Below are 21,976 nucleotides of genomic sequence, written 5' to 3' on the forward strand. Positions count from 1 at the left end.
AGTAAAATTAATATTAGATATTTCTTGGTATTACAGCTCTGAGTTATGGACCAATTAACTCTGGATTTGGGGGCATGGACATGGGGGCATCTCCCACTGTGATTAACCTTGAGCTGAGGGTTCTCAGCCTGAATTTACTGTTTATAGTTAAACCTCACCTGTTACCTCAATCAGACTTTTAAAGTTCACACCTGTCATGCAGGGCTTGTTTGCTTGTTTACAACTTAAAATGTCCCTTCTCTCTTCAAAAATCTCTTTTTATGTTTTCCTATTATTAGGAATCATTGATCTGACTTGCTTCTTTAATATCCTGCCTCACTGGGAGGGGCTATTTGGAGGTATCATCTCCTAGGAGATGAAAGACCAGTCTGGCTCAGGTGGCCTCTCTTTGGAAGATCTGATGATGTCATCATGTTGTATAGGGCCGTCCAGTAGAATTTTCTACAATGATGGACACAGCCTACATCCACCCTGTCCAATTTGGTGGTGTCAAAGATAAACAAAGCTGGAGACTAGTTAAAGGCGACAAAGACAGATTTTATTCAGTAATAACTATCGCAATAGGGAAGAGAGCCCAGTATGAACTGAACTCAACTTCCTGAAACAAAAGGCAGGAGACGTTTTAAATGCTGAGGTGTGCTAAAGGAAGGGCTCTGAATGGCATTAGAGGGGGGTTGGTCTGTGTGATGAGGCCATCTGAGTTTGCTAATTGACGCTTATCTGGAGGAGATACAAACTTCTTGCATTTTTATGACAGGAGGGAGGTAGTGGTGCAAATGGGAGCAAAGTACCCACTGAAGGTGAGCCCTCACCCTCCCACAGGGACTGGGAGTGAGAGCCAAAGTGATCGCCTTGAATGTTCGAGTTTCAAAGAGTCGGTCTTAGGTCCTTGAGAAGACAGTTTTGGGTGGTAGAAGATTTCCATCTCAAAGGAACAGAGAAAGGATCCATGATTGCAAGCTTTCTCAGGCGGGCATTTTAAGGGGGGTTGAGGTCAACCCAGGGCATAAGCTGCTAGCAGCCCTGCTGGAGTTTAGTCAAGGAGACAGTCTCTGTCAGAAGCCACTGACCACACGTGGCTATTGAACCCTTGAAGTGTGGCTAATGGACGGCAGAACTGAATTTTTAAATTTTAGTGATTTAAATTTAAATAGTGGCTGATGTCCACTGCATTGGGCAGCACAGTCTTGGAACATGCTACTGACACTTCCTTCTTCTTGGTTATCGTGTGCGGCCCCTGGTGCCAGTTCATTCTTGAACCCCCCTTCCTACCTGTTGATCAAATATGACTTGATAAAGTTAGTCAGTCCTTCTGTTCTTTGTGTAGTTCCTTATTTTCCATGACTATGTGGCCAACTCATATTTCCCTGTGGATTTTATTTCTTTGCATGTGTATTACTTTTATATTTGGGGTGAAGAAATCCATAAATGTTATTTTTTTTAAATTTCTTATGGGGTAAAATTCACATAACATAAAATTAGCCATTTTGAAGTGTACCATTCGGTGGCATTTAGCACATTCACAATGTTGTGCAACCATCACCTCCACCTAGTTCCAAAGCATTTTCATCACCCCAAAAGGACACCTCCACATTAAGCAGTCACTCCCTAGCCTCTGGCAACCACCAATCTACTTTCTCTCTCTATGGATTTACCTGTTCTGGATAATTTATGTAAAAAGTATCATACAATATGTGACCTTCTGTGTCTGGCTTCATTCACTTAGCATAATGTTTTCAAGGTTCATCCATATTGTAACCTGTATCAGTTCTTCATTCCTTTTTATGGATGAATAATATTCCATTGTATAGGTAGACCACATTTTGTTGTTCCTCTCATCTGTTCATGGACTCTTGGGGTGTTCTCACCTTTTAGCGATTGTGAATAGTGCTGCTATGAAGGTTGGTGTACAAGTTTTTGTTTGAATCCCTGTTTTCAATTCTTTTGGGTATCTACCTAGGAGTGGAATTGCTGGGTCGTATGGCAATTCTGTGTTTAACTTTTGAGGAACGCATTTTTTTTTTCCGAAGGCAGAAGTGCAGACAGAGATCCCAGGACTCCAGAGTCCGTGCCTTCCGCCACCCAGGTACCCCGGCTGGGATAGTGTCAGCACATAGCCCCCTTGGGGCCTGGCCAGCAACTCTGGACAGGACGTGCTCAGTGACGAGGCAGAGAGACAGGAAGAAAGGGGCCTTGGAGTGCGAGGTGAGGCCCAGGTGAGGGGCAGGTTGAGGAGGGAAAGGGAGAGACAAAGGGCCGGATAGGGACCTGTTAGAGGAGGCAGGAGCCGTGGAATGAGCTTCGGGGCCTCGGGAGAGCCCTGCTGGCTGAGCCACACCAAAGTCTCCCCTGCTCCTGTGGTGAGGCTGGTCCGGGACCTGCTACCTGCTGAGTTCTGGCCGCAGATGTGAGGGGATCCTGCTCACAGAGGCTGCCCTTGGCTGCCAGCCTGAGGCCCACGCCCAGGCGACTGTGGGTCCAACAGGTGGCCCTGGGGTTGTGGTGACAAAGACGAACCTCTTAGCAGAGTGTCCTGGCAATTCATCAGAGCCTTACACTCAGAGGAGGAGGAATTTGTCATCATTCACTCACTCATTCATTCATTCATTCATCCATTTAATATGTAGCTGCTCCATGGTGTGCACTGGCCCAGAGCTGGAGGCTGTCAGAGGAAAACTCTGGGTGGGGAATGTTAGGAGCTCCTGTGTCAACCGCCAACTCCTCAGCTACATACAAGGGCTCTTCAGGTCAGGGACCCACCCAGCTCCAGGCCAAGGGTCCATTTTGTGCTCTCAGGCGGAGTCCCAGGCCACCCGCCCTCTCTGTTCCCAAGCGACACTGGCAGCTTCTGATGTGGTTGCAGAGTGGGGTTGTCTTGCAGGCCTGGGGTGAGTGGGCCCCAAAGGCCTGACCAGGGTGGCAGGGAGGGAAGTGCCCTGAGCCAGATGTTGACTGCACAAGGGGCTGCTTGCCTGCTGCAGGAATTGATGCTGCCGTGGCTGAGGCTGCGCTGACCCTCAGAAAGGGGGATGTCCTGAGAGCTGGAGACAGTTTACAGGCCCAGTGCCCAACGCCCAGGGCCCGAGTGGGCGGCTGCAGTCTGTGTTATCTCTCCATAATGTTTATTGAACTGCGGTGGATACAAAACCATTTAATAGGGATGACTGTCACAGGTGTGGGGAGGCACCCACCTCTCTGAGGAAAGAGTCCATGGAAAGACATGTAAGTTCACAAGCTAACGGCAGTGGATGCCAATGGCCTCTGAACTGGCATAGGCAGGACAAAGACCACAGAGAACAGAAGACACACGCTCTGGATCTGGCCCAGGGGTCCCTGCGGGGTGGGATGGGGGAGAGGCGACTCTTGCATGGCCTGGGGAGAGCTGGTGCTCTGAGTTATCGGCTAAATTAAGAGAAGAAAGTCCAGAAACAGGGCAATGGGGGAAGGTCAAATTAGGGGACAGATGTAAGGAAGTTGCTGAGGCAAGAGATCGGGGCAGGGGTGGCCCATGCTGAGAGTGGGGCCAGCAGCCAGCTGGGAGGAGCAGGTGGGGAACATCGGACCCAGAGTTCATCTGGAGATCAGAGCTGGGGGAGCTTTCAGAGGGGTCTGTGGGGCAGCCAGGGGGAGCACAGCAGGTGAGACAAAGCTGCCTGGGCGAGCTTTGTGAGTCTGGTGCAGGTGGGTCTCTGGTGGGCTCCAAGATGGTTATCAGCTCCCAATAGCGACTGCCTTTCCCTGCGGACTTGCTGTGTGCCTCATTTATCCTTACAGCAATCACTCTATGAAGCAGGCACCGTTATCTTCCCCATTTGCCAGAAAGGAAATGGAGGTTCAGAGAGATCTGATCAGGGTCACACAGTAAGTTCCAGAAACAGGACTTTAACTTGGGTCTGTCTCATCTCACAGATTATGCCCTGTTCACGAAAGATGCTCAACATCACTAGAAATTAGGAAAATGTAAATTAAAACCACAAAGGGATATGACCACATACCTGTTAGAACGGCTAACATCCAAATAACGGGATACCAAGGCAAGGATGTAGAGAGAGTGGGACGCTCATGCACTGCTGTGGGAATGCAAAATGGCACACTCCCTCTCTGCAAAACAGTTTGGCGGTTTCCAACAATGTTAAACATACCCTTCCCGTACGGCTCAGCAGCCATCCCACTCCTGGGTGCCCACCCTGGGGAAATGAAAACAGGATCACACAAAAACCTGTACATGAATGCTTATAGTCGTTTTGTTCGTAATTGCCCCAAACTGGAAACAACACAACTAGCCTTCAACTGGGGAACAGATAAACACAGTGTGGTACAGCCATACCATAGAATACTACTCAGCCACAAAAGACAACCAACCACTGACACATGTAACAACACGGGTGACTCTCAGAGGCACTATGCCGAGTGAAGAAAGCCAGATCCAAAAGGCTATATACTGTCCGATTCCATTCGTATGGTATTCTGGAAAAGTCAAAACTGTAGGGACAGAGAACAGATCAGCAGAGGTCAGGGCTAGGGGTGGGGGAGGGCATGACGGCAAAGGGGCAGCAGGAGGGATTTGGGGAACGATAGAGCTGCTCTGCGCCTTGATTGTGGTGGTGGTGACAGGAGCGTTTGTCGGAGCTCCCAGAATTGTACAGTAAAAAGGGAGACTCTCACTGGCGTAAATTATAGGCCAAGTGCGTGCCCTAACTCTGATTCTGTCTGCTGGAGGGAAACTTTGCACAACAAGGAGAAAGGTGTGCCTTCTAGGAGGGGGACAACTTGAGCAAAGATAGAGGGTTGAGGCAGGGCAGGGTAAGCCTGGAGTGGAGGCTTTGAGCAGGAGGGACACGGGGAGAGGAGGCGGGTGGGGCCAGCTGTGGACACCACCATTATCTGGCCAATAGCTCTGGCCTTCAGCCTCTTCCCAAGGAGACTGTGGCGAAGGCAGATGTTAGAAGTGGATGAGGTGGTGGGTGGGATGGGGCAGATCATGGGGCCAAGGGAGCAGAGCCAAGGAGACCCCTTTGTCCTCGCCTTGGCTCCATGGTGCCCTCCCTCCCCCACTGGGCTGCAGCTCATGTGGCATTTCTCCAACTACTTTCATCAGATCCTTGGCGCCATCTGTGCAGGAGAACATGGCGGAATCATGGGGGATGAAGGGAACCAGCTGATGGATTTTGGAATCCGTTCAGTAAACTCGCTATCAACATTCTGGAGTAGATGTTGAGTAGAGGTGGGTGGTGAGCCCTTAAAAATGAAGGTAGTAGCCCTGGGAGCCAGTGTGGCGTCACCAAGAGCAAGACCTGCTGAATGCAAAAGGGGAAGAAGTTTGGCAGTCAGCTGGGGCTACCGCATTGCAAGCAAGCTGGGGCAATGCGTGTGAACGGTGGGATGCTTAGGCAGAATCTCTGCTGACAGCACAGCCAGACCCAGGGGCCTGACTGCAGGGCAACATCATCCTAGCGGGGCTGTGGGGCCCGACGCCAGCTCAGTGCAAGGCTGCATCTGAAATCGTCATCAGGATCTTGGATGGAGACCTGAGGGTGAACAAATTCTCAGATGCCCTAACACTGTGAAGGAAAGTGTGTGTGTGGAAGACAGAATAGAGAGTCAAATGTTCTTCTGGTTGTGAGGTTGAATTTCAACTCAGAATAGCAATCGCACAGCTGCTCGCTGGGTCACTGTATGAGACTTGACTTCTATTTTCTGTATTCTGACACTTTGACGTGGGGCCGTGCTGACCCTGGAGGGACGGCCCCTCCTAGGCGTAGCCGATTCCTAGAGATGGAAAACGACTCGCCCAGGAGTGTTTTTTCAAATGCAAACCAGCTAATCCAGAACCCACACCCCAACCACCTCGTGTATTAGGCTCTCATACTCTGGGCCACTATCCACTTGCCCCATTCCCCCAGGGCCAGCTACCAGACCACTAGGGGCAGCCCAAATGCCCCAGAGCCCCCTGAAATTATTTAAACTAGCCCATCCTAAGCCTGCGTACCCTGCCTCACCCGTTCCTTCCTGTGGAAACCATAATAAAGGCTCTTGCCCACAGTCCTCCCTCTCCCTCCACCTCATGACCAGTCCTGGTGCTTCCCCATGTGGCCCCCTCCTCTTGGGAACGGTGAGTAATAAATTATCTCTTCAATGGAAATCATTTCCTGATCTGTTGGTCTTACTGTAACTCAGGTTTTCTGTTACTACAATATATTTTAGAACAGTAACTCATGACTTGATATTGGTTCATAGAAAACGGCCTAGAGTTTTTGCTGAGCTTGAGGTCACAGGAGGTAATAATGGGGATTGAGTGTTTCTGTTGTTTTGCTGTGGCCGTGTGGCCACCACTGGGACACTGTCCCAGCAGTTCCTAAGGTGCAGAACCACTATGACTGAGGGCCTGGGACCAGGTGTTGTAGGATCCCTGTCCCTGGGGAGGTTGGAGGGGGGTCTGGCCAGGAAGGCTGTGAACTTATTGTGGACCCAAAGAGCAAAGAGGAGGGTGTGGGAGTCGCAAAGCTCGCCTCAGATTTCTCCACCTTCTCCACGAAGCTTTGGTCTGGGAGCAGCACCTCCGTAGTGTAGCTGATGTGTTTGGAATGAACCAGGCTATAGGTGTTGTTGAACATCAGAACATCTGCATTGACTGACTGACATTCACACAGGATGCCCCACCTGGGACCCTGGCTCCATGGTGGTAAATCCCTGTGCAGGTACCCAGACCAGGGTGCCGTTGCCGCCCCTGAGAGCCCAGACCCAGCCACACACTGTGCCTAGCAGAGCCGGAGGACCCCACCTGGTGGGACCCGGATGCATGTCAAGGTACCTGCCCCCTGCCCCCTGGCTTCAGGTGGCGCCGTTCTCTGCCAATGCTTATAGAAGCCAGCCTTGAGGCAGGTGAGGCTCCCGTCCTGGGGCACCTGGTGGGCGTTGTAGCGCCGGTGGGCAGCACCTCCGTCATCTCCCCTGCCCGCTGCCGCTCTCCCCTCTTGGTCTTCAGAAAAACCCCGGAGCCAATGTCAGCCCCACCTGATGCGAACTGCCACCTCAGGGGACAGGACCTCGGTCTCCACCCGCAGGAAGGAGTCGCGGGTCACGGTGGCCGTGTGCTCGTACTGCGGCCTCGCCTGGTTGTGCAGGTGGTAGCTCTTGGGCACCTCGCCCCCGTGGTTGATCTGTGGGTGAGGCCGGGTGAGCAAGCACCAGACCACGGCCGTCTCCCCTTCCTCTCCACCCCTGGGCACCCTGTACCTTGCTCGGGCACTTGGGGTTGCCATCGGGGTCAGTCATGGTCCCCCCAAACTCCACGGGCAGCTGGTCGGGGCTGATAAACTTTGTCAGCTCCTGCTTCCAGTTGCCTGTGGAAGCAAGAAGGGCTCCACGGGGGCTCAGGGAGGCTCGGCAGAGGGGCCAAGCCCAGGGCTGTCCTGTGGCCTGGGGTTCGTCCTTTCTGGGCTGCTCGTGGTGCCCCCAGGGAGGGAAGCCAAGTGGCTCTAGGTCTAGGCCTGGGACTCAGCATATGTTCCTGTGTTGACCAGTTCCTGCCCTCAGGGCTGTGCCTCCAGGCCCAGTACCCTGCCCCCGTCTGTCCAGGTGTTGGCCATCAGCCATCTTTGTAGGGACTCAGACCACCACCTCCTGGAGACCAAGGCTGAAGACAGGCTGACTCTGACCTGGGCTTCCCTTTCCCTTGGAGACCAACCTCAGCCTTCTAGTCAGCCCCTGCCCTCAGCTTCTACAGCTCCAACACCCTCAGAATTGGGGGCAAGCTTGTGTCAGTTCCCCCACAAGCTGCTCTGAGATAGCTAAGGGTGGTCCACACACAAAGGGACATTGTGGAACAAAGTAGAAGAAAGCAGAGGTGAACGTCCAACATACCTTAGGATAGGGTATGTTAAGCATAAAAGCAATGGAGAAATCAAAGGAAAAGCCCCCAAATGTGACAACATAACACTAAGTCAAAAGTCAAAGACAACAGGCAAACTACAAACTGAGGAAAATGTTTGCCACAAATATGACAGAAAAGGTCAATGTGCTTAATATGTAAAGAGCACTTATAAATCAATAAGAAAAATACTTTTCTAGAAAATGAGCAAGAGATACCAGGAGGCAGTAAATGAACAAAAAATTAAAATAGCCCATTAGCATTAAAAAATTCTAACCTCACCAGTGATAAAAGAAATCCAGTGTAAAACAATAATAAATATCATTTTCCATTAAAAAAATGGCAAGAGTCTTTTAAGTTATTAATGCCCAATGCTGGCAAGAGTGTGGGGAAAAGGGCACATTCATACACAGCTGATGAAGTTAAATTCTGATCTATGTGGAGCATTACACTGTGAAAGGTATCAGAAGTCCTAACACATGCATTCTCCTTTGGGAAAAAAGCTTCCATTTCTAGGATTTTATTCTAAGGAAAAAATTGTGGATATGTACAAGGATTTATCTATAAGGATCTTCACTACTGACTTTTTCCTAATGGTAAAAATATTACAAACAACCTAAATTTAGAACTTTACCAAAGTGAGAAAATGTTTATCACATAATAAGTGAATAAGGTAGGTTGCAAAAAGGCGTATATATATATGGTATAAACCCATTTTTATTTGTTTTTTAGTGTATTTCTCTGCAGAGACAGTAAATGTTAACAGTAGTTCTCTGGGTGACAGGATTTCCTCCTGCTTATACATGTCTATATTTTCCAAATTTCCAAACTGTATCAGTTGTACAATTTGGAAAATCTGGATCTTATTCTTCCCATTTTACAGATGAAGGAACTGAGACCCAGGGCAATTGGCTCAGCCCACATGTGGCTAATAATTGGCAAAGCCAACCCTCTTGAAAGCCATGGGGAACATCTTGGGGGCTGAAACAGGCTCAGAGCTGCTGAGGGAGCAGGGTCTCCTGGGGTCAGAGATCCCACCCTGTCACCTCCACATCCCCACGTACATATCCTGGGCTGGTTCCCTCACCTCTCACAATTAAATTCGCAAAATCTCAGAGGAATTTGCCCTGAGTGCTGTGAGAAACTATGCAGCCAAGCTCAGGTCAATGCACAAGCTACAGGTGTCTAAATACTGCCCCCTGTGCCCCCTCCTTCCTCACCCTCAAGGCCCCCAGGCGCAGAACCCTGGCCTCTGCTGCCAGCCATCCAAGACATCAATGCAGGAGGCACCCCAGACACCCAGAGCCCATCCAGGTGAAAGCAGCCGCCATCTTCCAGTTTGCTGAGTCCTGGTCACAGATCTTCCTTGAAGCAACTAGTGCAGATTCTTGGTGCAGGAGGATGACCTCACCCACTGCAGGTCAGAAAAATCCCATTCAGGACTCTGGAAGTTTCCCCTCCAAGTGGCTTAGACAATAGTTCAACTTCAAGAATGAGGCCAACTTTCTTTTAGCAAAATAAAGATTTGAAGTTGCACAGTGTGGCTTTTTTAAAAAATTGAGATATAGTTTACATAGCATAAATTTCACCTTTTCAAAGTGTAGAGTTGAGTGGTTTGAAGGATGTTCACAAAGTTGTGCAACCATCACCACTATCTAGTTCCAGAACACTTTCATCACCCCAAAAGGAAACCCTGTACCCATTAGCTGTCACTCCCCGTCCCCTCCCCCTCCAGCCCCTGGCAACCACGAATCTGCTTTCTGTCACTGCAGATTTGCTTATTCTGGACATCTCAGGTCAATGGAATCACACCATATGAGGCCTTTTGTGTCCAGTTTCTTTAATTTAGTATGATGTTTTTGTGGCCGTTCTTAAAATTTTTTAATTTTTAGGTTCTTTGCTATCTTAGGTTGAGCATAAAGAAAGGAAAAGGTAGGCTGGCTGCCCCTGGGGCCCAGGACTTGTCAGGGCCTCCCTCCCCTCCTCAGAGCCCCAGAGCTGACTTGCTCCCAGCCCCCTCCCAGAGGAAACAGGAAGGGGGGGAGGGGCTTGAGGCCAAGGGCAGGTACCGAGGGGGAGGGGAGGATCAGAGGGTAGGTTGGAGATGGGCAGTATGAGAGGGGAGGGACATCCACAGGGACCCTGCAGGCCTGGGAAAAAGGTCCTGTTGTGACCCGCTGGGCATGGGATGGTGACATCGGGGTGCCAAGTCCAACTTGGCACAGACCTGAGAGACTGTGGGTTTGAAAACATCCCTGCAAACGGGAAGTAGGCAGCTGCAAACAGGGCCTGGGGGTGAGGAGAGAGGACCCCACCCCCACCCCACATCAACAAGTGAGGGGCAGAGGCCCTGGTGTGTGGACCACCCTGCGCCTCCTGGTGGGGTTACCTCACCTCCTGGGCAAACTCCACTCTCGGCTTCCACAGGTGCCTCAGGCTCAGCCCCTCAAAGTCAAAAACGGCCGTGATTTTCTCCACCTTCTTCCCCAGCTGCAAGGGATGGAGGTGAGACCCCATGAGGGTCAGTGTCCCCCACACCCCACCCCAGGGCACTGACCTGGCTTATCCCAGCTCTGCCTGGCACGGAGGTTTCATGCCAGGAAGCCAGGTGCCAGAAGGGGCCATCCCAAGGGGCTCCCTCCCCGTGTCTGTCTTCAGGAGGGCAAGTCGCTGTGCCTCAGTTTCCTCCTCTGTGCAGTGGGGCTGAAATACCTGACTCCCCCCATGAAGTGAGGCCATAGAGGGCAGCGTGGCCCAGTGGGTTGAGCAAGGCTTCGGGTTGAGCAGGGCCAGTCAAGGGGGGAGTGTGTTGGGGTAACGGCCTCTCTGAGCCTGCGTTCACTCCACCGCGCTACAAGGAGCAAAGGAGCTCAGGGAGGCGGTTCCGGGTGTGATGCTCAGGGGAGTGCCTAGCGCCAGAGGGCAGCTTGGAGGGTGCTGGGCTGCGGCTGCCCAGGGTGGCGGGCTGGGAGGGGCCCCGGGTACCCTCACCTCCTGGCTCTGCTGCTCACACTCCCGCAGAAGCAGCTCGCAGCTCCAGAACTTGTCCCTGAGCAGCTCCTGTCTGGAGATGGAGAGAAGGAAGCCCTTGAGGGCCAGGCCTGTGATAACGTGGTACCAGACAGGGCTGCCCTCAGATGCTGTTGGTGGTTTACAGCCTGACCACCTGAATGCACAAGGGAGAGGGGCTGGGGAGCAGGGGCAGGTTTGAGGGGGGAGCCAGGGTCCCAAAGGAGGGGCCAGTGGGGACCAAGGGGCTCACCTCTGGGGGCTGCCATGCAAGGGTGTTGTCCAGGTCCTATTGCTTTCAAAACTCCACGTGCTGCAGAGACAGCAGGAGCTGAAGACCCCGCCTGAGCCAAAGGCCTCTGCAGGGACCTGAGGACACCAGGCCAGGCCCCTCTGCCCACAACCACTGAGGGCGTGCCAGAGCATCCTGGGCTCCGCTGACATAGAACTGGGGTTGGGGACAGGAGGGGGATGGAGGGAGACATGGGTCTGACATGGATGAGGAGGGAGAGACTCAGAAAGGGACAGGTAAGGGCTGCACTCAACCTAAATGTCCACCCTCATGGGCTGGTTAAATAAACACTGGCCCCTCCATGCCATGAAATGCTATGTAACCATTAAAAAAGCCAGATGGATTAAAACATCCTCAAATAGACAGATCTCCAAGACACACATATTGTCTAGTGAAAAGAGTGAGTTGCAGAATAATACTTATAATATATTATCATGTATTCTAGGTGTTTCTATTTTATTGTATTGTTTATATTATATATAATATATAATATTTTATATATATATTTCTGCATGTATACATGGAAATGCATTGAGAAAAGTCTGCATGATACACACAAACTGGTGACAATGGTTATTTTGGGGGCTCAGGCTTCAATGTTATTAGTTAAGTTTGGATTTTTTACAATGAGAATATGTTCAGATGTTCCTTGTATAATTAAACTTTTTAAAAAATAACATATCAATAGAGCTCTTCACCACTGCCAGCCACTCTTCAGTCCTCAGATCTATAATTCAACTGGTCCACGGAGCAGATGGGACCAGCTGTGTCCAACTGAGAAAGGGCTGCCAGAGGAGGGCATTTAAATCAACCACATAGAGTCACCCCTCTGGAATATTCCACAGCCTTCCAACTACACTAGAGAAGAAGAAATTTTTTAATGACGTGGAGAAATGGTCCTGAAATTATCACTGAACAAAACAGTATATAGTGTATATGCTTGATTACATTAAAAAATTATATGTAAAGTTCCCTCGTGGTGGTGGTGGGATTACGGGGGATCTGTGTAACTCTTTGTGCTTTGCTTTTTCTATACTTTCCAGATACTTTATGATAGATGTGCCCTGATATTATCATCAGAAACACCCACTGGATGTTATCAATGAACTGGACTCAGGTCCTACTGAGCTGTCCCTGCAGGCTGTTAACACAGTCCTTTGCTCCAAGGCCGGCCCTGGCTGCCCGGTCGTTCCCTGGCTCTCCCAGAGCCGGCAGTGTTCCTCTTGGCTCACCCCTGAACTACTTCAGCAGCACTTCTGCTAAGTGCCCCTGGCTAGCGAGAACTGAGCGGTTTCCTTTGATCCCCAAGACTGGTCCCCACTGACTTCATTTGGGCTCAGGACAACCCGGAAAGGTTGATGGGGGAGAGAGTCTAGTGCCCCATAAACAGATGAGAAAACTGAGGCCCAATAGTCAGGGTTCACCAGCTAGTAAGAGGCACAGGTGTGGTTAGACCCAGGTCTCTGGGACCCCGGTCGGATTCTTTTCTGATTTGATGGCAGTTTGAAGGGCATTCTGTGTGGAGGGAAGTGCCTGAACGAAGACTTTGAGCTGGGAAAGTGTTACAACGTATAAACTACACACCATGCTCAGAGGCAACTTGCCCTCACAGGTTTACAAAGGCTGTTGCTTGCATATGAAGTATTCTGGGCTTTCTGTACATTCAGGGAAGTACACTCTTGTGTACTCTGCAGTAGGTGGGGTAGGTGTATAATCAACATGGTTTTATAGTGGTTTCCTCACAGCAGCCAAAATCAATTCCAGCCTTAGCCTGTCAGGAAGGAGTCTGAGTGTGGGAATTCCAGCCACATTCTCAGGGACACGGAGAAAGGGTCTCCTGTCTGTGCACTCAAATTCTGTGATTCCAACATTTATTGTAAGAGCAACCCTCTTCCCTATCCTTGTCCCCAAACTCTGTCTGAAAAGATGTTAAACAATTGGCCTCTAAAGTCAGACTAACCGGGCTTTGCCACTTGTTCGCTGAGCAACTTCAGTCAAGTGGTTTAACCTCTCTGAGCCACAGTTTGCTCCAATACAAAATGGGGCTGATAATAGGACCTACCTCACTGGATTGTTGTTCAAAAAAAAAGAGAGACAATAATAAACAAAAATTGCTTTACTCAGTCCCAGCACAGAATAAGTGCTCAAAAGATAGTAGTAATTATTGTTACTCCTTGTGGTAGCCACCTCCAAGATGCCTCCAAGATCCTCACCTCCTGGTATTCACACCCTCACTTAGTCCCCTCAACACTGAGCAGGGCTGACCTGTGTAACCAATAGGATGTTGCGGAAATGATGGGATATGACTTACAAGGCTTGGTCATAAAGACATTGCCACTTCCTCCTTGCTCTCTTGGACCACTTGCTCTGGGGAAGCCAGCCGCCGTGTTGTAAGGATGCTCAAGCCATCCTCTAGAAAGGTCCCTGAGGAGGAACTGAGACCTCCTGCCAACAGCCAGCACTGGCTTGCCAGACACATCAGACATCTGGGGAGCAGACCCTCCAGCCCCAGTCAAGCCTTCAGATGAGTGCAGCCCTGGCTGATGTCTTGACTGTAACCTCATGAGAGACCCTGAGCCAGAACCAGCCAGCTAAGCCATGCCATAATTCCTGACCACAGAAACTGGGAGATAATAAATGTTTATGGTTGTTTTATATGGTTATGTTTTGGAATAATTTGTTACACAGCAGTAGATACCTAACACACTCCTCTTTTTTGCCCTTGCCCTTCATCTCACTCTGCCCTCTATCCTCACTTTGGGGCCAGTGTAGGAGGAAGTAGTCATCGGGGCTGGGCAGGACAGATAGGACATCTTGGATGTTCTCCCAGAACTAAGGACAGAACTAGTGCCCCTGCCATCAGGGGATTGGCCAGCCACCCTCGGGCCTGAAGATCTCGCCTGCCCTTAGGAAAGGGGGTGTCTGAGTAGAGAGGGCCCCCCGGTGCTGAGGAAGCTGGGGCCTGGGTCAAGTCGTGGCAGTTCCCTTTCTCCCTCTGGGAAATGGGACAATAATGAGCCAGCTGTCAAATCTTCAGAGAGGATGAAATGTGGAGTAAATGAGGAGAAGGTTTATGAGCCTGATTCTTCCCTCAGGCCTGTGGGGGCGTGGAGGGGCTTTCTTCAGAACCTGGATATCCATCCCCAGGGAGCCTCCAGGCCAGTTCAGGTGGGAGAGTAAGCGACATGGAGTCTGAGGCTCAGAGAGGTTAAGCAATTTGCCCAGCATCACACAGTCAGCGAGTGGCAGAGCTGGGAGGCAAATTACACATCTGGTCCAGAGCCCATCGTCCAGGCCTGAGTGAGGGGTGGCTTGGCCCAGTCTTGGGGAGCATCCTCCACAGACAGGCCCCAGGAGCTGATCGGGGCAATTCAGCTGGCTTCCGGCCCACCCTGGAGGGACTGAGGGCTGAGGGTGCCACTTCTGCGTGGATGTCACTGACTGTGGACCAAAGCCAGACTTCAATACTGATGAATCTAGTAGAGGAAAGAGCACTGGACAAGGAGTCAGCAGTCCCAGCATGGCCTTGCATGAGTCACTTCCCCTCTCTGTATGTCTCTCAGTCTCCTCAGCCTCCAAACAGGGGCTCCAAGGACTGGCTCAGGTTCCGCCCAAAACAAGCTGATAACTTTTGTCCTTAGGAACAAGAGAGAGTGTTTGACTCTGGGCTAACCATTAACTCAGTCCTGACACGATATTGCTGTTACACCCATTTCCCAGGTGAGGAAACTGAGGCTTAAACTGGTGACATGACTTGCTCAGCTGACATCTGAACCCAATTCTTGACCCCAGTTGTCTTGTAAGAGGACTTACTCCTGGCCTGGGTGAAATATGCAGAACCCTTTGATGGCAGGAATCGGGGCCTCCATTGGGGGCTTCCACGCTCATGGAAGTGGGTGAATCTCCCTGGAGCCCACGCTTGCCGTGTGCAATCACCAGGGAAAGACCCTTAGGACCCCATAAGGCACTCGCCACAGGCTGGAGAGGAAAACCCAGGCCTGCCCCTTTCTCCCCTGGATGAGGACGTGGTCTGCTACGCCACCCTCCCCCACTGGGCCAGCAGCCCTCACCCACGCTGTCCAACACGGTAGCCACTAGTGCTTGAAACGTGGCTAGTCCAAATTGAGATCTGCTGTAGGTACGAAATACACACAGGATTCCAAGGACTTAATACAAAAAAAAATCTCAGTAATAATTTTTATATTGATTACATGTTAAAATGATAATACTTTGGCTATATCAGGTTAAATAAAATATATTATTAAATTTGGTTTCCCTCGTTTCTTTTTACCTTTTTTTTTTTCTTTTTTTCGGTGAGGAAGATTAGCCCTGAGCTAACATCTGTTGCCAATCCTCCTCTTTTTTCTGAGGAAGACTGGCCCTGGGCTAACATCCGTGCCCATCTTACTCTACTTTACATGGGACGCCTGCCACAGCATGGCTTGATAAGTGGTGCGTCGGTGCCCGCCTGGGATCCAAACCTGCGAACCCCGGGCTGCTGAAGTGGAGCGAGAGAACTTACCACTACGCCACCAGGCCGGCCCCTCTTTTCACTTTTTTAAGGTGGCTACTCGAAAATTTGAAATTTTCCTACGTATGTGGCTTGCATTTGTGGTTTGTGTTATATTTCCATTGTGTAGAACTTGTGTAGCCTCGGGCCACTAAGACCCTCAGAGTCAGGAAAAGACTCAGAGCTGCAGAGCTCCGAGGGACCTCAGTGTCCTTGGGTGCTGCCTCTCTGGGGCAGAAGGAGAAACTGAGGCCAGTGTAGGGTTCTCTCCCTCGACTCACCTGGGCCAACGTCTTCTCCTGCGATGGGCTCAGGTCACCCGCTTGTCCGCTTGTGCTGCCCATGGTGGTAGGGGTGAGGTCCAACTTGCTGTTCCTGGTCCAGGTCCAGCTCTGTGGCTCCTTCCAGGCTGCCTGCCTTTAGCCCAGCTGGCAGCTGCTCCCACCCCCACCTCTGCCCAGAAGCCCTACCCCCTCCTCCTCAGGGTGAGTGGTGGGGCCCATTCCTTGCTAGGTGCCTGAGGCACTGGCCTCTGGACTGACTATCCTGGGTTCAAATCCTCATTTGTAAACTGAGGACAGTGATGCTTGCCCCACAGCGTTGAAAGTGTTGTTGAAAGTGACACCACATGTTGTCACACACACATGCACGCACACGCCTGCACGGGGCTGTTCTCCACCCTGTCTCTCAGTCCTCCACCCTCTACTCCATCAGATGCCTCCTGGAGCCAGGCAGCCCACCACTCACCCCTAACAGAGGCCTGGAACCCACTGTCATCGTGTCCCAACATGTCCAGGCTCCATCTGCCACCAGATGTGTCTGGAGCAACCGCCCATGATTCACCCCAGCCCTTAGGGCACGTGGCTTCAGGATGAGGAGAGACTTCCCAGGGCCAGACCCAGCAGGTGGATGGCACCCCTGAGGGCCACACCTGGCCCGTGGTTAGGAGTGATGGGGGACTCCTGGCTACAGTCTACCCCACCTCCCGTCCCCTGGATAAGCAGCAAGGCAGAGGCCAAGACAAGGACACGTGAGATCATGCTGTGTGCACGGGCCTGGCGCACAGCAGGCACTTGTCTTAGCCTCGTTCACCCAGAGGCAGGCTCTGGTCCCAAGACTCCAGGGCAAGGAGTTTATGCTGGAGGTGATCCCGGGAAACACAAGCAGGGGAGTGGGGATGTGAGGCAGAGGATGGGAGGCAACTGTGCAGGGAGGGTAATCAAGGAAGAAAAGAAGGGCTCCATTCCAGCGGGACTAATGGAAGACCGTGTGGAACACGCACCTCAGGGTCCCCGACTGCACGGTGAGGGAGCTGGGGTATTTATACACCAGCTCTGCACAGTCTTTGGTTGAGGGCTGCTCCAAATTCTGCTGGCTCTCTGGCCTGCTGTTCACCGCTCTGGAGGCTGGAGGAAGGCCTCAGTCAGAGCAAGGCAGGTGCTGCAGCTGGGAAGTGGTGAGGTGGAGGGCATACAGGCAGGGCACCAGTAGTTTCAGCTGGGTTCTAGGCCAAAGGCATCACGTGCTCTGTGAGCTGCAGACTGTTCCTTTCCCATCTGACAGAGCCTGGAAGAGGCGAGTGGAGTTCCCGAGGCCGTGCAGCAGTTGAGTGACTATCAGGCCTGTCTGAACCCGGCGCTGACTCAGGACACTGTAACCCATGTGCCCGGCACCAGGCAGAGCACACACCTGAGTGGCCTTACTGAGCCCCGTGATGGTCCCTCCTTGGCCTTGCACGGGGTTAACTGGAGTGGATCTGCCTCTCCTGTAGGACGGGGCCTCCCCAGCTCCCCACAGACCCACAGGCTACAGCTTTAGCCACAAGGGGCACACGCAGGCCACCCTCTCCCGCTCCTTTCCTGGCCCAAGCCCCTGACCCCTCCCCCTGGTTCCCCGCCCCCAGCACCTCTGGCCCATCTTCTTGAGGTCCACCTCTGAGTACCTCCTGCCCTGCTCCAAAGCCTCCCATGGCTCCTTGCTGCCCTCGGAGAAACTGCAGACCCCTTAGCCTGGAGTGCAAGGCCCTGGGGTCCTTCCTGAGCTGATTTCCCCTGCTCTCCTCCTTATTCCAGGCCCCTTGCCTCTCCACCGTTTCCTGTCCTGCTTTTCCTTTTGCTGTTCCCTCTCTCTCGAATGCCCTTCCCTGCAACACCCTGCATCCAATCCCTGTCTTCCTCAGGCCTACTTCAAATGCCTCCTCTTCTGCAAGGTCCTTCCTGATTTGTCTTATTTGCTGGCAAGTGAGTCTCCCCTTCCTGAAATCCTACACCCCACTGTCAGCTTCTATCTGCCCAGCTATTTTAGCGGGGACCCCCTTGGGCTTCTTGAGGGCCTGGTTCATCTTTGTACATTGCCACCCCAGCACCCACTGTTGCGCATAGCACACAGCAGGTGCTCAATAAGAGTTTACCAAAGACGTGATGGCAAGGGGAGCTGGGAAAGGCCACCTCTCCTTTTTCAGTTTCTCTGCCGCTCTCTGGTGCCCCTGGGTTGTTCTCAGCCTGCCGGGGCCTGTCCACTCTCTAGAATGGCCTCTACCCAGCCCTGTCAAAAATCCCTGAGCTGTGTCCCCCCAGCGTCGCACGAGCTCTCACCTAATGCACTCATTCATGCACTCGTGTGCGTCGGCTAATGTATTACCCCTCCCGGGGGTACGGGGCCCTGGCCACATAGGCAAGTGTGCTCTGAAGGCCTTCAGTGGGGGACTGTCTCTCTCTCTCCTGCCCTGTTTTCACTCTCCCTTTTCTGCTGCCTCCCTTCCTTCTTTCTTCTCTTCCTTCCTTCTTTTCTCTCTCCCTGTTTCATTTCTTTCTTTCCACTGTCTTTCAACATTTATTAAGAACCGACTGTGTGCCAGGCACTATCCTGGGCACTAGAGGCCGATTGTGTCAATAAGACTCACTCTCCATCCTGGAGGAGCCCACCATCAGGGCCTCGCAGACAAGCAAATCCACAGTTTGGGCCCTGGGTGAGCACCGCTGAGATGGGGGAGCCCAGAGGCCCTAAACTAGCCTGGGCTGTCGGGGAAGGATGCCCAGAGGATGCGGCAGAGCTTGCCTTGAAAACATGTGGCAATGTTAGGCCTGCAAAGGGAACAGCATGGACAGTAGAGGGAACAGCATGGACGAAGCCACAGAGGTGTACAGCGTCCCCCCAAGAGCGATGGAGACCATGGAGGGCTCGGAACAGAGGACAGCCTCCAGCTGCAGGTGGAGGGCGGCTGGTAGGGGCGAGCCTGGGAGAGGAAGGTGAGGAGGGGGTCCAGGTGAAAGGCAGAGGCCTGACCAAGGGCAGGGACAGGGCGTGGAGAGTAAGTGTCTTGGGGCTGCTGTAACAAAGCACCACAAACCGGGTGGCTTAAAACAACAGAAATTTATTCTTTCACAGTCTGTAGGCTAGAAGTCTGAGATCAAGACGTCAGCAGGGCCATGTTCCCTCCGAGACTCTGGGTAGACTCCGTCATCGCCTCTTCCCAGCTTCTGGAGGTGGCCGTCGGCTCCTGGCGGTCCTTGGCGTGCAGCTGCGTCACACGGTTCTCTGCCTGGCTCCACACGGCATTCCACGTCTTATAAGGACACTAGCCATGTTGGATTAGGGCCCACCCTGATGACCACATCTTAACTGGATTACATGTACAAAGACCCTATTTCCAAATAAGGTCAGTCATCGGGAACTGAGGGTTAGGATTTCACATATTTTTTAGGGGATACAAGTCAACCCGTAACAGAGAGGAACAGTGCCTCCACTGACTTTCCCCCCGGGGCAGCCATGACCCACCCTGGCTTTCACATGCCAGGTTTACAGGCGCCTGGGGTCGTGGGTGCCCCCAGCCCCCACCGGCCGGGAATATCAGGAGTGGCCAAGACCAACTTGGCACCATGGCGCCCTCTGCTGCTCAGATGTAGCAAGAGCAATCTGGCTCCCGCAGGCTACAAGCTTGGAGACCACATACATTTTCAGCCGTGGAAGAGACCTCAGCCCTGAGGCTGAGGTGGCCAACTGGAATGGCGCTGAAGGTCTGGAGGCCACGAGCATCATCCTGGGCATCTGACTGACCTGGGTTTGCATCCTGTCTCTATGGCTGCCTGGCTGGGTGACCCTGGGCTGGTTGCTCAGCCTCTCTGTGTCTGGGTCGCCTCCTCAAGGGAGCAAAGGGAATTGTGCACGTCCCACATGGCACAGAGCTGAGCAACAGAGTGGTTGTTCAGTACCTAGCAACTACTTATTAGTAAAATATTAATTATGTTAATAAATGAGTCAATACAACACTCTTAAAACAAACCAGGCCAATCGTAAATGCTAATAAGATAATTTATATTCTTGGCATCTACTATCTGCCAGATTTGTTCTCCTTGGATCCCTAAGGGCCTAGAAGTACCAATATTAATAATAATAAATAATGTAATAATATATAATATTACTATTGGCATTTCTAGGCCCTTAAGTGTCCAAGGAAATATACTTACGGGGTTCCACAAACCCCGGACATTATCATATTGCACTAAGTCACGTGTATCTTTGATTAATAAAAGGAGAGCGGATTATCTTATGAATTTGAGGTCAGTAACATCTTTTCCTGTGAATAGTCAGCTATTGTCAGTTTTATTTACTTATTTATTTTTGCCTAGTTCTCTCCACATGAATTAAATAAAGGCTTCAAGGGTGTGCCTATTTCTTGCTTCAAAGAACATTATGAGGGTGCAGGCAGTGGCTCCAGCCGGCTGGCGGGGTCAAACCTCTCCCAGGCTGATCAACCTTCCTGGTTGCCAGGGACGGAGGAGTTTCCTGGGATGTGGGAACCTTCAGAGCTAAAACCAGGACAGTCCCAGGAAGCTGAGACAGTTGGTCACCCTAACCCCTTTCCACTGTGCTTGGACAAGAAGCTCATTCCCAGGAGGAAGATTGACTCAAGTCCAGTAAGGGTTAAATGCTGACTGATCAGGCTTTGAATTCTGGCTCCGGTACTAATTAGCTGTGTGACCTTGGGTAGGTCACTTAACCTCTCTGAACTTTAGTTTATAAAGCTGAGATGATGTAGATATTCAGATAAGGTGTGCAAGCACTTGGCTTGGAGCCTGGCACAAACAGGTCTCCAATAAACAATCACTTGGCTGTGGTTTCTGCCTTTCGCGTCTGGCTCCTGGTTACAGACCAGAGTCCTGTGCCCCAGAAAGGTCCCCCATCCCCTGGGGAGGCTGAGGGAGGCAGGTGGTTAGAGCTGCTGCATTCCCATCCTGGTTGGTCATACCCAACCTGCCTTGGTTGCTTGGCCGCCATCTTCCTCCCTGGACATGAGCTCCAGCAGGGCCTCGGCTGACTTGCTGGCTGCTGGCTGCTCGGGGCCAGCTCAGGGCTGGAGGGCACAACAGATACCTGATGAATACCAAATATTTTTTGGATTAATTAAACTGAATCGCGGGGTGGAAGGGGGAAACCCAGGGCCTGGGTAGGGCTGGACCACAAGCAGTGAGGCAGCCTGGAGTGGTCAGTGGGGAAAGGGGGCAGGCAGGGAGGGGGTGAACAGGCACTGGAGATGGAAGGGGTTTGGGGTCCCAGGGAGATGGTTTAGTTCTGGGTCTGATACGTCCCGCAATGTGACCTCGGACAAGTCCCTTCCACTCTCAGAATGTCAATTCGCACATCTGTAACGTGGGACGGTAATTGTGCCTACCTCAGAGAGTTATCGCGAGGATTAATGAGATTGCACAAGGAACTCTTAGCCTGGGCCGAGGCTGCTCAACGCTCCACTGAGAGCTCTCCATCTCCCTGTCACACACACACACACACACACACACACACACACACACTTGGACTCTATCTGGATCCGGCCATACACTCCACCCTCCCCAGCCCTTGCTCCAGTCCTACCACTTATTTCCTGTGTGACTTTGGCTAAGTGACTTTCCCTCTCTGAGCTCCCTTCCTCATCTCTAGCACGAGATTATAACAGTCCCCACATTGCTGAGTTTTGATGAAGATGAACTGAGATAACACCCACAAAGTACTTAGTCTAGTGCCAGGCACATAACCAGAGTTCAACTGGAATAAGCGACTAGTATAGCCCCCGGATGACCACACAAACATACACACACAGGCTCTTCCGGGTCTTGGTAGCTCATGGGGTCCTTCAACCACACTGGGCTTCAGCATGTGACAGGTGCACACCAAACCCTGCCACACCCCTGGGCTCTGTCCCACAGACACACTCACACAGGTGCCCACGGTGCTCTCCTGGGGTCCCCCAGTCTGCACCAGTCACCACCCACCCGGGCCCGGCCAGTCAGCACCACTGAGG

General features: G+C 51.8%; 1 pseudogene; it reads right to left on the minus strand.

Annotated features, from left to right (window-relative positions):
- Positions 1 to 4,476: 4,476 nt before the first annotated feature.
- On the minus strand, positions 4,477 to 16,025 carry LOC131398572 (putative SEC14-like protein 6; annotated as a pseudogene).
- Positions 16,026 to 21,976: the final 5,951 nt, after the last annotated feature.

This window comes from Diceros bicornis, chromosome 35 (assembly GCF_020826845.1).
Source record: "Diceros bicornis minor isolate mBicDic1 chromosome 35, mDicBic1.mat.cur, whole genome shotgun sequence".
Taxonomy (NCBI): Eukaryota; Metazoa; Chordata; class Mammalia; order Perissodactyla; family Rhinocerotidae; genus Diceros; species Diceros bicornis.